At 46.3% G+C, this 19,938-nt stretch overlaps 1 long non-coding RNA gene across 1 annotated transcript in view; it reads right to left on the reverse strand.

Annotated features, from left to right (window-relative positions):
• Window positions 1-2,128: 2,128 nt before the first annotated feature.
• The window catches only part of LOC130291041 (uncharacterized), a 122,996-nt gene continuing 105,186 nt past the window's right edge, over window positions 2,129-19,938 (reverse strand). Inside the window, exons 3-4 of the long non-coding RNA XR_008847775.1 lie at window positions 3,808-3,977; window positions 2,129-2,444 (exon numbers count right to left, since the gene is read on the reverse strand). This is a non-coding gene — a long non-coding RNA (uncharacterized LOC130291041). The remainder of the gene's footprint in view (window positions 2,445-3,807; window positions 3,978-19,938) is intronic.

The raw sequence follows: 19,938 nt of genomic DNA on the forward strand, positions 1-19,938 counted from the left end.
GTTCCTCTCTCCAGCTGATTATAGTGGTCCTGTATCAAGTATCAGGACTGGGATGTAGTTGCTATCTATGGGCCAGGCTGTGTGGTGTGCGGCGAGGCTGTGTGGCGAGCGGCGAGGCTGTGTGGCGAGCGGCGAGGCTGTGTGGCGAGCGGCGAGGCTGTGTGGCGAGCGGCGAGGCTGTGTGGCGAGCGGCGAGGCTGTGTGGCGAGCGGCGAGGCTGTGTGGCGCGCGGCGAGGCTGTGTGGCGCGCGGCGAGGCTGTGTGGCGCGCGGCGAGGCTGTGTGGCGTGCGGCGAGGCTGTGTGGCGCGCGGCGAGGCTGTGTTGTATTTGGTGAAGCTGTTTGGTGAAACTGTGTGGTGTTCAGTGCAGTGAGGTTGTGTGGTGAGGCTGTGTGGTGTGCAGCGAGGCTGTGTGGCGTGTAGCGTGGCTGTGTGGCGCGAGGCTGTGTGGTGTGCAGTGATGCTGTGTGGTGAGCCTGTGTGGCGCACGGCGAGGCTGTGTGGTGCGCGGCGAGGCTGTGTGTCGTTTGGTGAGGCTGTGCTGTATTTGGTGAAGCTGTGTGGTGTTCAGTGTGGTGAGGTTGTGCAGTGTTTGGTGAAGGTGTGCTGCGAGGCTGTGTGGTGCGTAGCGAGGCTGTGTGATGTGCAGTGAGGCTGTGTGGTGTGCGGCGAGGCTGTGTGGTGTGCGGCGAGGCTGTGTGCGGCAAGGCTGTGTGGGGTGAGGCTGTGTGGTGAGTGGCGAGGCTGTGTGGTGTGCGGCGAGGCTGTGTGGTGAGGCTGTGTGGTGTGTGGCGAGGCTGTGTGATGTGCGGTGAGGCTGTGTGGTGCGTACTGGGTGGCCATGACTTTCTCATCAACTGGGGGTGCTGTATGTAATGACCCCCAGACTCCTGGCAGATGCAGTTCAGGGGTACACAGCGGACCCAAGCCTGAGAATCGCGCCCGCACATTCTATGATACATTTTTTTTGTTAACAAAAACAAAAGATAAGCGCGGCATTGTTTTCTCGGGCGCAGACGGGACGTTTCTGTAAAGTTGAGTAAACATTACACACGTATGAACAGACCGCGCACATCTGCCAAATGTTGTTCTTTCGCCTCCAGAGATCAGAGAGGCACAACCAGCGCTCGGCCCTGCTGTATATTCCCCTCTACGCAGAACACAGGATTTTTTGGCGCAATCCGGCCCTGTATATAGTGTTGGCGTGGGAATGTTGACTTAGTCTCCCGGTTGCCCTGGGCAGAGTCTACGCTGGAGTTTGTATTAGTGAGGAACATGTCTATATCCTTGGAATAAGCCCCTGCTGACCTGTGTGGGGTGAATAGAGGAGCCGACCGTGAGCAGGAGGTTATTGTATGTTCAGGGCCTCTCCATAGACGCCATTACTTACCTGTGCAGGGTGAACAGAGCCGACCGTGAGCAGGAGGTTATTGTATGTTCAGGGCCTCTCCATAGACGCCATTACTTACCTGTGCAGGGTGAATAGAGGAGCCGACCGTGAGCAGGAGGTTATTGTATGTTCAGGGCCTCTCCATAGACGCCATTACTGACCTGTGTGGGGTGAACAGTGGAGCCGACCGTGAGCAGGAGGTCATTGTATGTTCAGGGCCTCTCCATAGACGCCATTACTGACCTGTGTGGGGTGAACAGAGGAGCCGACCGTGAGCAGGAGGTTATTGTATGTTCAGGGCCTCTCCATAGACGCCATTACTTACCTGTGCAGGGTGAACAGAGCCGACCGTGAGCAGGAGGTTATTGTATGTTCAGGGCCTCTCCATAGACGCCATTACTTACCTGTGCAGGGTGAATAGAGGAGCCGACCGTGAGCAGGAGGTTATTGTATGTTCAGGGCCTCTCCATAGACGCCATTACTGACCTGTGTGGGGTGAACAGAGGAGCCGACCGTGAGCAGGAGGTTATTGTATGTTCAGTTCCTCTCCATAGACGCCATTACTGACCTGTGCAGGGTGAACAGAGGAGCCGACCGTGAGCAGGAGGTTATTGTATGTTCAGGGCCTCTCCATAGACGCCATTACTTACCTGTGCAGGGTGAACAGAGCCGACCGTGAGCAGGAGGTTATTGTATGTTCAGGGCCTCTCCATAGACGCCATTACTGACCTGTGCAGGGTGAATAGAGGAGCCGACCGTGAGCAGGAGGTTATTGTATGTTCAGGGCCTCTCCATAGACGCCATTACTGACCTGTGCAGGGTGAATAGAGGAGCCGACCGTGAGCAGGAGGTTATTGTATGTTCAGGGCCTCTCCATAGACGCCATTACTGACCTGTGCGGGGTGAATAGAGGAGCCGACCGTGAGCAGGAGGTTATTGTATGTTCAGGGCCTCTCCATAGACGCCATTACTGCCATTACCTTTTAGGCCTCATGTAGACGGTGTGCAGGCTGCACCGTGGTCCAGGGTCCTATATGTCTCTTATAGATTGTCACTTTAGAGAGAAAGTGAGAATCCAGTACAGACAGAGATAACATGTGATATAATACAGGTCATCAGGATTATTAAAATAGATGGAAGACAGAGTTATATGGGGACATCGTGCCTTTAAGAGATCAGGAAAGAACAAATCATACGACACATACACAATGAAGTTATATCCTGTACATTACTTATCCTGTACATTACTTATCCTGTACATTACTTATCCTGTACATTACATTACTTATCCTGTATTATACTCCAGAGCTGTACTCACTATTCTGCTGGTGACATCACTGTGTACATACATTACATTACTTATCCTGTACTGATCCTGAGTTATATCCTGTATTATACTCCAGAGCTGTACTCACTATTCTGCTGGTGAGGTCACTGTGTATATACATTACATTACTTATCCTGTACTGATCCTGAGTTATATCCTGTATTATACTCCAGAGCTGTACTCACTATTCTGCTGGTGACGTCACTGTGTACATACATTACATTACTTATCCTGTACTGATCCTGAGTTATATCCTGTATTATACTCCAGAGCTGTACTCACTATTCTGCTGGTGAGATCACTGTGTACATACATTACATTACTTATCCTGTACTGATCCTGAGTTATATCCTGTATTATACTCCAGAGCTGTACTCACTATTCTGCTGGTGAGGTCACTGTGTACATACATTACATTACTTATCCTGTACTGATCCTGAGTTATATCCTGTATTATACTCCAGAGCTGTACTCACTATTCTGCTGGTGACATCACTGTGTACATACATTACATTACTTATCCTGTACTGATCCTGAGTTATATCCTGTATTATACTCCAGAGCTGTACTCACTATTCTGCTGGTGAGATCACTGTGTACATACATTACATTACTTATCCTGTACTGATCCTGAGTTATATCCTGTATTATACCCCAGAGCTGTACTCACTATTCTGCTGGTGAGGTCACTGTGTATATACATTAAATTACTTATCCTGTACTGATCCTGAGTTATATCCTGTATTATACTCCAGAGCTGTACTCACTATTCTGCTGGTGAGGTCACTGTGTACATACATTACATTACTTATCCTGTACTGATCCTGAGTTATATCCTGTATTATACTCCAGAGCTGTACTCACTATTCTGCTGATGAGATCACTGTGTACATACATTACTTATCCTGCACTGATCCTGAGTTATATCCTGTATTATACTCCAGAGCTGTACTCACTATTCTGCTGGTGAGGTCACTGTGTACATACATTACATTACTTATCCTGTACTGATCCTGAGTTAAATCCTGTATTATACTCCAGAGCTGTACTCACTATTCTGCTGGTGAGGTCACTGTGATGACTGTATTACCTTGAGTTAGATACACAGGAGGGGATACGGTGATATTATATTCTCTAGTAACATAATAAAGTCCTTGATCCTTATGTAATAATTCTTGTCCCAGGACACAACTTATTTAGGGAAATGCTGAATTCTTGGCAGTGATTGCAGGAAGTGATGGAAGTGAAAGCGCCATAATACTATAATAAAGGGCAGAAAGAGGATGTCGGTAATTGTAGAGGAATCCCCCAACCAGGAGTGACATCATATACAGATATAATATCACACACCAGTGACATCATATACAGATATAATATCACACACCAGTGACATCATATATAGATATAATATCACACACCAGTGACATCATATATAAATATAATATCACACACCAGTGACATCATATATAGATATAATATCACACACCAGTGACATCATATACAGATATAATATCACACACCAGTGACATCATATATAGATATAATATCACACACCAGTGACATCATATACAGATATAATATCACACACCAGTGACATCATATACAGATATAATATCACACACCAGTGACATCATATATAGATATAATATCACACACCAGTGACATCATATATAGATATAATATCACACACCAGTGACATCATATACAGATATAATATCACACACCAGTGACATCATATACATATATATCACACACCAGTGACATCATATACATATATAATATCACACACCAGTGACATCATATACAGATATAATATCACACACCAGTGACATCATATACATATATAATATCACACACCAGTGACATCATATACATATATAATATCACACACCAGTGACATCATATACAGATATATCACACACCAGTGACATCATATACAGATATAATATCACACACCAGTGACATCATATACAGATATAATATCACACACCAGTGACATCATATACAGATATAATATCACACACCAGTGACCTCATATACAGATATAATATCACACACCACTGACATCATATATAGATATAATATCACACACCACTGACATCATATACAGATATAATATCACACACCAGTGACATCATATATAAATATAATATCACACACCAGTGACATCATATACAGATATAATATCACACACCAGTGACATCATATACAGATATAATATCACACACCAGTGACATCATATACATATATATCACACACCAGTGACATCATATACATATATAATATCACACACCACTGACATCATATACAGATATAATATCACACACCAGTGACATCATATACAGATATAATATCACACACCAGTGACATCATATACAGATATAATATCACACACCAGTGACATCATATATAAATATAATATCACACACCAGTGACATCATATATAGATATAATATCACACACCAGTGACATCATATATAGATATAATATCACACACCACTGACATCATATACAGATATAATATCACACACCAGTGACATCATATATAGATATAATATCACACACCAGTGACATCATATATAGATATAATATCACACACCAGTGACATCATATATAGATATAATATCACACACCAGTGACATCATATATAGATATAATATCACACACCAGTGACATCATATATAGATATAATATCACACACCAGTGACATCATATATAGATATAATATCACACACCAGTGACATCATATATAGATATAATATCACACACCACTGACATCATATACAGATATAATATCACACAGAGCTGGTGACCTCACAGTAGGACACAGATTAAAGGGCATCTTGAATCCTAAGACGTGGATACATAGAGCTGATGGCGGTTGCAGAACTTATAAAATATCCTTTCAAATTCTGAGCAAAGTGTCAAGGAGGCGGAGCCGAGCCGTTCTAGTGTCAAAGCCTGACACGTCTCCTCACTCATGCTCACCTCCTTGATTATAAGTGTAGTTCTGTATGTCAGGGAAGGGTTAAAGGTGAGGGCTGGAGAGGAGTTGTGACACTTGAACACTTTGGCTCCACCTCCTTGACACTTGGCTGAGAAATAAAAAGGCGATTTCCAGGATAACCTGTCCTAGTGGTGTCCTTCTCACATACAGTCAGGTCCATAAATATTATTACATCGACACAATTTTTTCATTTTTGGCTCTAAACACTAGGGATCCACGATTATCGGTTTGGCCGGTATTATCGGCCGATAATCAAGATTTTGGGCATTATCGGTATCGGCAATTGCCTTGCCGATAAGCCAATAATGCCCCGCCCCCCACACCGCAAGCACCACCATCCCCCGCCGCGTCGCACCCCCCACCGCACCACCCCGGCCCCATTGCCTCCCCCATCCCCGGTTTTAAAATTACCTGTTCCCGGGGCCCGGGGTCCACGCTACTTCTGGCTCCTGCTGCATCCTGCGATATGCAATGACGAGTGACGTGACGTCACCGTCTGTGCGCACAGTGACAGTTCAGGAGGACGACCCCGGGCCCCAGGAACAGGTAATTATAAAACCGGGGATGGGGGAGGCAATGGGGCCGGGGCGGTGCGGTGGGGGGTGTGACGCGGCGGGGCGGTAGGGGGGCGCGGAGCGGTGCGGTGGTGGGGGGGGGGAACGGTGCGGCGGTGGGGGGAGCGGTGCGGCGAGCGGTGGAGGTGATAGGACTCAGGACCCCCGGACAGGCAGGGGGAGAGATGCAGGTGGCGGAGGCGGTCAATGGCATCGCAAAAGCCACTGCAGTTCATTGATTTAAAGTGCCCGCTTTAAATCAATGATCTGCAACGGTGTTGCGGGGGGATAAATAGCCGATAACTTATACCGGAATATCGGTATAAGTTATTGGCTATCGGTCCTAACCTCCACTGATTATCGGCCCTATAAAAACGATATCGGTCGATCCCTACTATACACCACCATAATGGATTTGAAATTAAATGTGCTTTCACTCCAGACTGTCAGCTTTAATTTTAGGGTATTTACATCCAAATCAGGTGAATGGTGTAGGAATTACAACAGTTTGCATTTGTGCATCCCACTTGTTAAAGGGGTACTCCGGTGGAAAACTTTTGTAAATGACTTGTATTAAAAAATCTTAATCCTTCCAGTACTTATTAGCTGCTGAATACTACAGAGGAAATTCTTTTCTTTTTGGAGCACAGAGCTCTCTGCTGACATCACAAGCACAGTGCTCTCTGCTGACATCTCTGTCCATTTTAAGAACTGTCCAGAGCAGCATAGGTTTGCTATGGGGATTTTCTCCTACTCTGGACAGTTCTTAAAATGGACAGAGATGTAAGCAGAGAGCACTGTGCTCGTGATTCAGCAGAGAGCTCTGTGCTCCAAAAAGAAAATAATTTCCTCTGTAGTATTCAGCAGCTAATAAGTATTGGAAGGATTAAGATTTTTTAATACAAGTCATTTACAAATCTGTTTAACTTTCCGGCACCAGCTGATTTAAAAAAAAAAGTTTTCCATCGGAGTAACCGTTTAAGGGACCAAAAGGAATGGGACAGAATAATAATTATAAATCAAACATTTTACTTTTTAATACTTGGTTACAAATCGTTTGCAGTGAATTACAGCCTGAAGTGTGAACGTATAGACATCAGTAGACATTGCTGGTCTCATTCCTGGTGATGGTGATCGTATAGACATCAGTAGACATTGCTGGTCTCATCCCTGGTGATGCTGAATGTATAGACATCAGTAGACATTGCTGGTCTCATCCCTGGTGATGCTGAACGTATAGACATCAGTAGACATTGCTGGTCTCATCCCTGGTGATGGTGAATGTATAGACATCAGTAGACATTGCTGGTCTCATCCCTGGTGATGCTGGAACGTATAGACGTCAGTAGACATTGCTGGTCTCATCCCTGGTGATTATGAATGTATAGACATCAGTAGACATTACTGGTCTCATTCCTGGTGATGATGATCGTATAGACATCAGTAGACATTGCTGGTCTCATTCCTGGTGATTATGAATGTATAGACATCAGTAGACATTGCTGGTCTCATTCCTGGTGATTATGAATGTATAGACATCAGTAGACATTGCTGGTCTTATCCCTGGTGATGGTGAACGTATAGACATCAGTAGACATTGCTGGTCTCATCCCTGGTGATGGTGAACGTATAGACATCAGTAGACATTGCTGGTCTCATTCCTGGTGATGCTGGAACGTATAGACATCAGTAGACATTGCTGGTCTCATCCCTGGTGATGTTGGATCGTATAGACATCAGTAGACATTGCTGGTCTCATTCCTGGTGATGCTGGAACGTATAGACATCAGTAGACATTGCTGGTCTCATTCCTGGTGATGCTGGATCGTATAGACATCAGTAGATATTGCTGGTCTCATTCCTGGTGATTATGAACGTATAGACAACAGTAGACATTGCTGGTCTCATTCCTGGTGATTATGAACGTATAGACATCAGTAGACATTGCTGGTCTCATCCCTGGTGATGATCGTATAGACATCAGTAGACATTGCTGGTCTCATCCCTGGTGATGCTGAACGTATAGACATCAGTAGACATTGCTGGTCTCATCCCTGGTGATGTTGGATCGTATAGACATCAGTAGACATTGCTGGTCTCATCCCTGGTGATGCTGAACGTATAGACATCAGTAGACATTGCTGGTCTCATCCCTGGTGATGTTGGATCGTATAGACATCAGTAGACATTACTGGTCTCATCCCTGGTGATGCTGGATCGTATAGACCTCAGTAGACATTGCTGGTCTCATCCCTGGTGATGATCGTATACAGTGGCGTTGCGACCCGGGTGCGGGGGGTGCGGAGCGCACCGGGTGACACCAGCCTGGAGGGGTGACACCACGGCCGGCAGCACCCCCTGCATCTGCACACCGTCACTCAAATCAGCCGGTATTTGCAGCATCCCCAGACAGAAGAGGCTTCTTCCATGACCTGCAGGCTGCCGCACTCCAGTTTCAGCCCCCGACACAATCCTATCCCCCAGCCCCAGGAAGCTGCCTCTTTAAGACCAAGAATGCTATTCTGGAAACAGAAGTGCCGTGCGCACGTCTGCTCCCTCCCCCGACGTGTCCCTGCCTCATGTTTTCCGCGTCTTCTGAGGATTCATGGGTGATGAATTCCTCCCCAACCCCCGGACATTCCTGGACCTGGAGCCGCAGAAAGTGAAAGTGAAGACAAGAGACTGGTGAGACCTCTCTGCAAAACTGTGTATTTAATGCAGTGTTTCCCAACCAGGGTGCCTCCAGCTGTTGCAAAACTATTACTCCCAGCATGCCCAGACAGCCTTTGGCTGTCAGGGCATGCTGGGAGTTGTAGTTTTGCAACAGCTGGAAGCACCCTGGTTGGGAAACACTGATTTAATGTTTTAATGTAACAGGGAGAAAGGGGGTGCTGAGAGGCTCTGGGGGGTGCCATTGCCAGGAGGATGATCCTCCTTATGTATGATGGGGGTGCTACTGATGAATGATGGGGGTGCTGCACCCCCATCATCCATCAGCAGGATCATCCTCCTGTGAGTAGCACCCCCATCATCCATCAGCAGGATCATTCTCCTGGATGATGGGGGGTGCCTCTGGCAGGAGGATGATCCTCCTTATGTATGATAAGGGTGCTACTGATAAATTATGGGGGTGCTGCACCCCCATCATTCATCAGCAGATCATCCTCCAGGATGATGGGGGTGCTACTGGCAGGAGGATGCTCCTGCAGATGTAGCACCCCCATCATCCTGGCCGTAGCACCCTCATAATCCATTGGGAGGATCATCCTTCTGCCAGTAGCACCCCCACCATCCTGGATGATAGGGGTGCCACTGGCAGGAGGATGATCCTTGTTATGTATGATGAGGGTGCATAAGGAAAGACTATAGAGAAGTCACCTGTAGTCACTGATATTATTGTGTATTTTCCTCATTATGTCCCATCAGAGCTGTAGTCACTTGTAAGTTCTGCAGTTGTGATGAGTAAAACTACAACTCCCAGCCAGGGCCGGTGCAAGGATTTCTGCCTACACAAGCGAAGCTCCATTTCGGGAATCTCGGTGGGCCGCAGCAATAAAACCAGAGAGGGTGGAGTGGTGGCAGTGACCTCTGCTGTGCGGCGGCGGGGCGCGCAGGTGGGGGTCTTAGTGTAAAAAAAAAGTCTTCATTTTTCCGCCCCCATCAGCTGCGAGTCCATGCGCCCTCAAGCGGACGCATGGTTTGCCTTATGACAGCATCGGGCCTGCTCCCAGCATAACCTCACCACTGCTTAGGTCATACTGGGAGATGTAGTTTTAATTGGTGAAACCTTTTTTAGTGCTTTCCCATTCTTTGGCAATTGGTATATTTGATTATTATACTGGAATTTTTCACACTGCTCTACATCAGTGGCGCCTGTCACAACAGGCTAAAAACTTACTGGGGGGGGGGAGGTATGGGGTGACACCATTTTATATCGCACCGGGTGACACCAACCTTAGCAACGCCACTGATCGTATAGACATCAGTAGACATTGCTGGTCTCATCCCTGGTGATGCTGGAACGTATAGACATCAGTAGACATTGCTGGTCTCATCCCTGGTGATGCTGGATCGTATAGACCTCAGTAGACATTGTTGGTCTCATCTCTGGTGATGCTGGAACGTATAGACATCAGTAGACATTGCTGGTCTCATCCCTGGTGATGATCGTATACAGTGGCGTTGCGACCCGGGTGCGGGGGGTGCGGAGCGCACCGGGTGACACCAGCCTGGAGGGGTGACACCACGGCCGGCAGCACCCCCTGCATCTGCACACCGTCACTCAAATCAGCCGGTATTTGCAGCATCCCCAGACAGAAGAGGCTTCTTCCATGACCTGCAGGCTGCCGCACTCCAGTTTCAGCCCCCGACACAATCCTATCCCCCAGCCCCAGGAAGCTGCCTCTTTAAGACCAAGAATGCTATTCTGGAAACAGAAGTGCCGTGCGCACGTCTGCTCCCTCCCCCGACGTGTCCCTGCCTCATGTTTTCCGCGTCTTCTGAGGATTCATGGGTGATGAATTCCTCCCCAACCCCCGGACATTCCTGGACCTGGAGCCGCAGAAAGTGAAAGTGAAGACAAGAGACTGGTGAGACCTCTCTGCAAAACTGTGTATTTAATGCAGTGTTTCCCAACCAGGGTGCCTCCAGCTGTTGCAAAACTATTACTCCCAGCATGCCCAGACAGCCTTTGGCTGTCAGGGCATGCTGGGAGTTGTAGTTTTGCAACAGCTGGAAGCACCCTGGTTGGGAAACACTGATTTAATGTTTTAATGTAACAGGGAGAAAGGGGGTGCTGAGAGGCTCTGGGGGGTGCCATTGCCAGGAGGATGATCCTCCTTATGTATGATGGGGGTGCTACTGATGAATGATGGGGGTGCTGCACCCCCATCATCCATCAGCAGGATCATCCTCCTGTGAGTAGCACCCCCATCATCCATCAGCAGGATCATTCTCCTGGATGATGGGGGGTGCCTCTGGCAGGAGGATGATCCTCCTTATGTATGATAAGGGTGCTACTGATAAATTATGGGGGTGCTGCACCCCCATCATTCATCAGCAGATCATCCTCCAGGATGATGGGGGTGCTACTGGCAGGAGGATGCTCCTGCAGATGTAGCACCCCCATCATCCTGGCCGTAGCACCCTCATAATCCATTGGGAGGATCATCCTTCTGCCAGTAGCACCCCCACCATCCTGGATGATAGGGGTGCCACTGGCAGGAGGATGATCCTTGTTATGTATGATGAGGGTGCATAAGGAAAGACTATAGAGAAGTCACCTGTAGTCACTGATATTATTGTGTATTTTCCTCATTATGTCCCATCAGAGCTGTAGTCACTTGTAAGTTCTGCAGTTGTGATGAGTAAAACTACAACTCCCAGCCAGGGCCGGTGCAAGGATTTCTGCCTACACAAGCGAAGCTCCATTTCGGGAATCTCGGTGGGCCGCAGCAATAAAACCAGAGAGGGTGGAGTGGTGGCAGTGACCTCTGCTGTGCGGCGGCGGGGCGCGCAGGTGGGGGTCTTAGTGTAAAAAAAAAGTCTTCATTTTTCCGCCCCCATCAGCTGCGAGTCCATGCGCCCTCAAGCGGACGCATGGTTTGCCTTATGACAGCATCGGGCCTGCTCCCAGCATAACCTCACCACTGCTTAGGTCATACTGGGAGATGTAGTTTTAATTGGTGAAACCTTTTTTAGTGCTTTCCCATTCTTTGGCAATTGGTATATTTGATTATTATACTGGAATTTTTCACACTGCTCTACATCAGTGGCGCCTGTCACAACAGGCTAAAAACTTACTGGGGGGGGGGGAGGTATGGGGTGACACCATTTTATATCGCACCGGGTGACACCAACCTTAGCAACGCCACTGATCGTATAGACATCAGTAGACATTGCTGGTCTCATCCCTGGTGATGCTGGATCGTATAGACCTCAGTAGACATTGTTGGTCTCATCTCTGGTGATGCTGGATCGTATAGACCTCAGTAGACATTGTTGGTCTCATCTCTGGTGATGCTGGAACGTATAGACATCAGTAGACATTGCTGGTCTCATCCCTGGTGATGCTCTGCCGCCTCTACTGCACAGTCTTCAGTTCCTTCTTGTTCTTGCGACATTTTCCCTTCAGTTTTGTCTTCAGTAAGTGAAATGCTCAATGGGATTCCGGCCAGGTGACTTGGCCATTACATAACATTCCACTTCTTTCCCTTAATAAACTCTTTGGTTCTTTTGCAGTTTGCTTTGGGTCATTGTCCATCTGCACTGTGAAGCATCGTCCAATGAGTTCTGAAGCATTTTGGTGAATATGAGCAGATAATATGAAACACTTGATAATTCATCCTGCCGCTTTTGTCACATGATGAATAAATCCAAGAGAAGCCGTTCCATTGGCACCATACATGCCCACTATGCCACAACACTCCCACCACCATGTTCACTGATGAGGTGTATGCTTAGGACCATGTTCTTCTCCAGACTCTTCTCTTGGCCTCCCCTGTCCATAGGATGTTGTTCCAGGACTGTGAAGCTTTTTTAGATGTCGTTTGGTAAACTCTAATCTGTCCTTGTGTTTTTGAGGCCCCCAATGGTTTCCATCTTGTGGTGAACCCTCTGTATTCCCTCTGGTGATGTCTTCTCTTGATGACTCTGACACACATACACCTACCTCCTGAAGAGTGTTCTTCATCTGGACAACTGTTGTGAAGGGGTTTTCTTCACAAGGGAAATAATTCTTCATCCTCCACAGTTGTTTTCCATGGTCTTCCGGGCCTTTTGGTGTTGCTGAGCTCACCGGTGCGTTCCTTCTTTTTAAGAATGTTCCAGTTGTTTTGGCCACGCCTAATGTTTTGGCCATCTCTCTGATGGGTTTGTTTAGTTTTTTCAGCCTAATGATGGCTTGCTTCACTGATAGTGACAGCTCTTTGGATCTCATCTTGAGAGTTGACAGCAACATATTGAAAAATGCAAATAGCACACTTAAAATTAACTCTGGACCTTTTATCTGCTCATTGTAATTGGGATAATGAGGGAATAACACACACCTGGCAAGCTGAGAAGCCAATTGTTCTATTACTTTTGGTCCCTTAACAAGTGGGAGGCACAAATGCAAACTGTTGTTATTCCTACACCGTTCACCTGATTTGGATGTAAATACCCTCAAATTAAAGCTGACAGTCTGGAGTTAAATCACAACTTGTTCATTTCATTTCCAATCAATTGTGGTGGTGTGTAGAGCCAAAAATGTTAGAATTGAGTCAATGTCCCAATATTTATGGACCTGGCTGTATGTGCAGAGCCCATACAGGTAGTCACAACTGAGAACTGAGCGCCAAAAACATGCTAACAGTTTACCACTCACTGCTGAGGGTTTGTGACAAGTGCAGGTGAATCGTGCATCAGCCTACAAAACGGCATCAATCAGCAATATTCTGCACCGATATGTAATCCAGAACTGTGCCGTAATGACTGCCACACGACCGCTACATGTATGAGGGTCCTAAGGGGGGGGGGGGGGGTCACATGATGTATTCACCGTAATGAGCCGACATTAAATTCCCTAGATACCTCATTCCTCCAGCTCCACAGAAAGTTGTGGGAATTTGCTCCAGCTCTGGACAGTTCCTGACATGGACAGAGGTGTCATCAGAGAGCACTAAGGTCAGACTGGAAAGAACGACACAACTTCCTGTGGAGCATACAGCAGCTGATAAGTACTGGAAGAGTTAAGATTTTTTATAAAGAAGGAATTTACAAATCTGTAGAACTTTCTGGCACCAATTGATTTATAAGCACTTGTTTCCACCGGAGTACCCCTTTAATACAACACAGTGTGTGGTCTCCTGGTGTACAGTATATACCGCTCCTGCACTGAGCGTGGGACCCCGCAGGGCTCTGTGCAGGCATCCGGCCCCAAACTCCCTTCCTTCCCAAATCACTGACCCCGATAAATGAGATCTGTCAGCTCCACCGCAGACGTCTACAGTGGCCATATTGTCTGTCATGGACTCCTCACATCATTTACAGCAAAGTTTCCCAACCAGTGCACCTTAAGATGTCACAAAACTACAACTCCCAGCATGCCTGGACAGCCAACGGCTGTACGGGCATGCCAGGAGTTGTAGTTTTGCAACAGCTGGAGGCACCCTGGCTGGGAAACACTGATCTTGAGTGGCAACGCCAAGCCTGTGGCTGTCTGGGAATGCTGGGAGTTGTAGTTTTGCAACAGCTGGAGGCCCCCTGGTTGGGGAACACTGATCTTGAGTGGCAACACCAAGCCTGTGGCTCTCTGGGAATGCTGGGAGTTGTAGTTTTGCAACAGCTGGAGGCACCCTGGTTGGGAAACACTGATCATTGAAATTGTTGATCTCTATGGATATTTATTGATTGTGGCTTCAACTTTTTTTTCACACTTTCTAACTTCAAAACACCATCAGAGAACAGGCTGCGCGGCACAGGATGTCTGCTCTCCGACCTTTCGCACCAAAGGGTCAAAACCACAACAGAATAACATGGCTGCTGCGAGGTGCCCGCCCATCTTATGTGGGGTTTGGCGCAGCCACCACGTCCTCTCTCCATCAGCGACAAGAAAGAGACGGCTGTGATTAATTTTTGCGCAGTGGTGTTTATTAAGGGGCTGAGGCAGATGGTGAGGGATTTACGATGCACCTGCGGTATAATGGTGGCGGCCATCTTTAACTGCGTCACCTGAGAGGCCACATACACAGGGATATGGGGAAAAACATGGTGGAGCAAAAAGAAGCAATGGGACTAAAATACATAAAAAACACTGTATGGGGCGACAATGATCTCCGGCCTCAGTAACTGATGGTACTTTTCTAATTGGTCTAGCTGTTGCAAAACTACAATTCCCAGCATGCCCGGACAGCCTAAGGCTGTCCATGCATACTGGGAGTTGTAGTATTTCACCAGCAGGAGGCACCCTGGTTGGGAAACACTGATCTTGAGCAGCAGCCCCAACCTTGTGGCTGTCCAGGCATGCTGGGAGTTGTAGCTTTGCAACAGCTGGAGGCACACTGGTTGGGAAACATTGATCTTGAGCAGTGTCCCAACCCGCAGCTGTCTAAACATGCTGGGAGTTGTAGCTTTGCAACAGCTGGAGGCACACTGGTTGGGAAACATTGATCTTGAGCAGTGTCCCAACCCGCAGCTGTCTAAACATGCTGGGAGTTGTAGCTTTGCAACAGCTGGAGGCACACTGGTTGGGAAACATTGATCTTGAGCAGTGTCCCAACCCGGAGCTGTCTGGACATGCTGGGAGTTGTAGTTTTGCAACATCTGAAATACTACAGTTTGGAAAACACTGCTAGTAGTGTAAAGTGTATATTGCAAAACTACAACTCCCAGCATGCCCAGACAGCCGTTGGCTGTCTGGGCATGCAGGGAGTTGTAGTTTTGCAACCGCTGAAGACCTACAGTATGGAAACCACTGCTGAAGTGTATAGTGTATATTGCAAAACTACAACTGCCAGCATAATAGGATGATGAGAGTCGTAGGTAAATTACTAGAATACTTCAAATCTTGAGATTCACCACGTCATGTGTTTTTTTGGCTGCTGATCCTGACCCTCCATTCCTTAGGAGATGAAGGGTTTAATCTGGTGACTCTGGGGTCCTGGGAACAGCAGCTGATCCAGATTACAGCCGCCACGTGTTCCAAGAAACTTTCCAGGACCTTTACTACAGGTGACAATAATGGCGCAAAGCAATGCGGCCAAGCGATGGATGATACAACAATGAGCTCTGACTGATCAGAAACAACAGATCAGCAATAAAAAAATCTCCATAAATTATACAATACTACATAAGTAATAATATACTGACATCATCGTGACATATTATGACATCACTATTCAATAGTAGGACAGTGTACAAGGTTATCATACTGTCTTCTGATTGGTTCTCTGTAGATCAGTGATCTGTATTCTGATTGGTTCTCTGTAGAACAGTGTTCTGTACTCTGGTTCTCTGGAAATCAGTGATCTGTATTCTGATCGGTTCTCTGGAGATCAGTGTTCTGTATTCTGATTGGTTCTCTGGAGATCAGTGATCTGTATTCTGATTGGTTCCCTGTAGATCAGTGTTCTGTATTCTGATTGGTTCTCTGTAGATCAGTGATCTGTATTCTGATTGGTTCTCTGTAGATCAGTGATCTGTGTTCTGATTGGTTCTCTGTAGATCAGTGATCTGTATTCTGATCGGTTCTCTGTAGATCAGTGTTCTGTACTCCGATTGGTTCTCTTGAAATCAGTGATCTGTATTCTGATTGGTTCTCTGGAGATCAGTTATCTGTATTCTGATTGGTTCTCTGTAGATCAGTGTTCTGTATTCTGATTGGTTCTCTGGAGATCAGTAATCTGTATTCTGATTGGTTCCCTGTAGATCAGTGTTCTGTATTCTGATTGGTTCTCTGTAGATCAGTGATTTGTATTCTGATTGGTTCTCTGTAGATCAGTGATCTGTATTCTGATTGGTTCTCTGTAGATCAGCGTTCTGTATTCTGATTGGTTCTCTGGAGATCAGTGATCTGTATTCTGATGGTACTCTGTAGATCAGTGTTCTGTATTCTGATTGGTTCTCTGGAGATCAGTGATCTGTATTCTGATTGGTTCCCTGTAGATCAGTGTTCTGTATTCTGATTGGTTCTCTGTAGATCAGTGATCTGTATTCTGATTGGTTCTCTGTAGATCAGTGATCTGTATTCTGATTGGTTCTCTGTAGATCAGTGATCTGTATTCTGATTGGTTCTCTGTAGATCAGTGATCTGTATTCTGATTGGTTCTCTGTAGAACAGTGTTCTGTACTCTGGTTCTCTGGAAATCAGTGATCTGTATTCTGATTGGTACTCTGTAGATCAGTGTTCTGTACTCTGGTTCTCTGGAAATCAGTGATCTGTATTCTGATTGGTTCTCTGTAGATCAGTGATCTGTATTCTGATTGGTTCTCTGTAGAACAGTGTTCTGTGCTCTGGTTCTCTGGAAATCAGTGATCTGTATTCTGATCGGTTCTCTGGAGATCAGTGATCTGTATTCTGATTGGTTCTCTGTAGCTCAGTGTTCTGTACTCCGATTGGTTCTCTGGAGATCAGTTATCTGTATTCTGATTGGTTCTCTGTAGATCAGTGTTCTGTAGTCTGATTGGTTCTCTGGAGATCAGTGATCTGTATTCTGATTGGTTCTCTGGAGACTTTCTATGGTTCTGATCCCGGAGATGTTTTCTAATTAGTCAGAAAGTTTAATGTGGAATATAGTGGAGGCAGCAGAGCGGTCGGGATGAAATGTGACACATCCTGTGACTAATATAGAACAGGAAGCGGGAAGGAAGAAAAGCTTCCCATCCTGAGTATTTCTAGGACTAAACCAGAGGACATTTATCTAACAGCATCTGATATCCAAAACGTCTTATATCCAGAACATTTTATATCCATCATCTGATATCCAGAACGCCTTATATCCAGAACATTTTATATCCATCATCTTATATCCAGAACATCTTACTTATCTCCAGAACATCTTATATCCATCATCCTATATCCAGAACGTCTTATCTCCAGAACATCTTATATCCATCATCTTCTATGCAGAACGTCTTATCTCCAGAACATCTTATATACATAATCTTCTATCCAGAACGTCTTATCTCCAGAACATCTTATATCCAGAACATCTTATATTTAGAATGTCTTATATCTATCATATTATATCCAAAACGTGTTATATCCAGAACATCTTATATGCAGAACGTCTTATAGCCATCATCTTATATCCAGAACATCTTATATGCATCATCTTATATCCAGAACATCTTATATCCAGAAAGCCTTATATGCAGAACAACTTATATCCATCATCTTATATCCAGAACATCTTATATGCATCATCTTATATCCAGAAAGCCTTATATCCAAAACGTCTTATATCCAGAACATCTTATATCTATCATATTATGTCCAAAACATTTTATATCCATCATCTAATAGCCAGAACGTCTTATATCTAGATCGTCTTATAGCTATCATATTATATCCAAAACATCTTATATCCAGAACGTCTTATATGCAGAATGTCTTATGTCTATTATCTTATATCCATCATCATATATCCAGAACATCTTATCTCCAGAACGTTATTTATATCCAGAACGTCTTATATCCATAATCTTATATCTAGAAACATCTTATATCCAGAATGTCTTATATCCCGAACGTCTTATATCCATCATCTTATATCTAGAACATCTTATATCCAACATCTTATATCCAGAACGTCTTATATCCATCATCTTATAGCCAGAACGTCTTATTTCTAGAACGTCTTATATCTATCATATTATATCCAAAACGTCTTATATCCAGAATGTCTTATATGCAGAATGTCTTATATCTATTATATTATATCCAGAATGTCTTATATCCAGGATGTCTTATATCCATCATCTTATATCCAGAACGTCTTATATACATCAACTTATATCCAGAACATCTTATAGCCATCATCTTATACCCAGAACGTCTTATATCCATTATCTTACACCTGCACCTTACACCAGGGCTCTCACACCTGCACCTTACACCAGGGCTCTCACACCTACATCTTACACCACGGCTCTCACACCTGCACCTTACACCAGGGCTCTCACACCCGCACCTTACACCAGGGCTCTCACACCTACATCTTACACCACGGCTCTCACACCTGCACCTTACACCAGGGCTCTCACACCTACATCTTACACCATGGCTCTCACCCCTGCACCTTACACCAGGGCTCTCACACCTGCACCTTACACCAGGGCTCTCACACCTGCACCTTACACCAGGGCTCTCACACCCGCACCTTACACCAGGGCTCTCACACCTACATCTTACACCACGGCTCTCACACCTGCACCTTACACCAGGGCTCTCACACCTACATCTTACACCACGGCTCTCACCCCTGCACCTTACACCATGGCTCTCACCCCTGCACCTTACACCAGGGCTCTCACCCCTGCACCTTACACCAGGGCTCTCACCCCTGCACCTTACACCATGGCTCTCACACCTGCACCTTACACCAGGGCTCTCACCCCTGCACCTTACACCAGGGCTCTCACCCCTGCACCTTACACCAGGGCTCTTACACCTGCACCTTACACCACGGCTCTCACCCCTGCACCTTACACCATGGCTCTCACACCTGCACCTTACACCAGGGCTCTCACCCCTGCACCTTACACCAGGGCTCTCACACCTGCACCTTACACCAGGGCTCTCACACCTGCACCTTACACCAGGGCTCTCACACCTGCACCTTAAACCATGGCTCTCACACCTGCACCTTACACCAGGGCTCTCACACCTGCACCTTACACCAGGGCTCTCACACCTGCACCTTACACCAGGGCTCTCACACCTGCACCTTACACCAGGGCTCTCACACCTGCACCTTACACCAGGGCTCTCACACCTGCACCTTACACCAGGATTCTCACACCTGCACCTTACACCAGGATTCTCACACCTGCACCTTACACCAGGGCTCTCACACCTGCACCTTAAACCATGGCTCTCACACCTGCACCTTACACCAGGGCTCTCACACCTGCACCTTACACCAGGGCTCTCACACCTGCACCTTACACCAGGGCTCTCACA

This window comes from Hyla sarda, chromosome 9 (assembly GCF_029499605.1).
Source record: "Hyla sarda isolate aHylSar1 chromosome 9, aHylSar1.hap1, whole genome shotgun sequence".
NCBI classification, from domain to species: Eukaryota; Metazoa; Chordata; class Amphibia; order Anura; family Hylidae; genus Hyla; species Hyla sarda.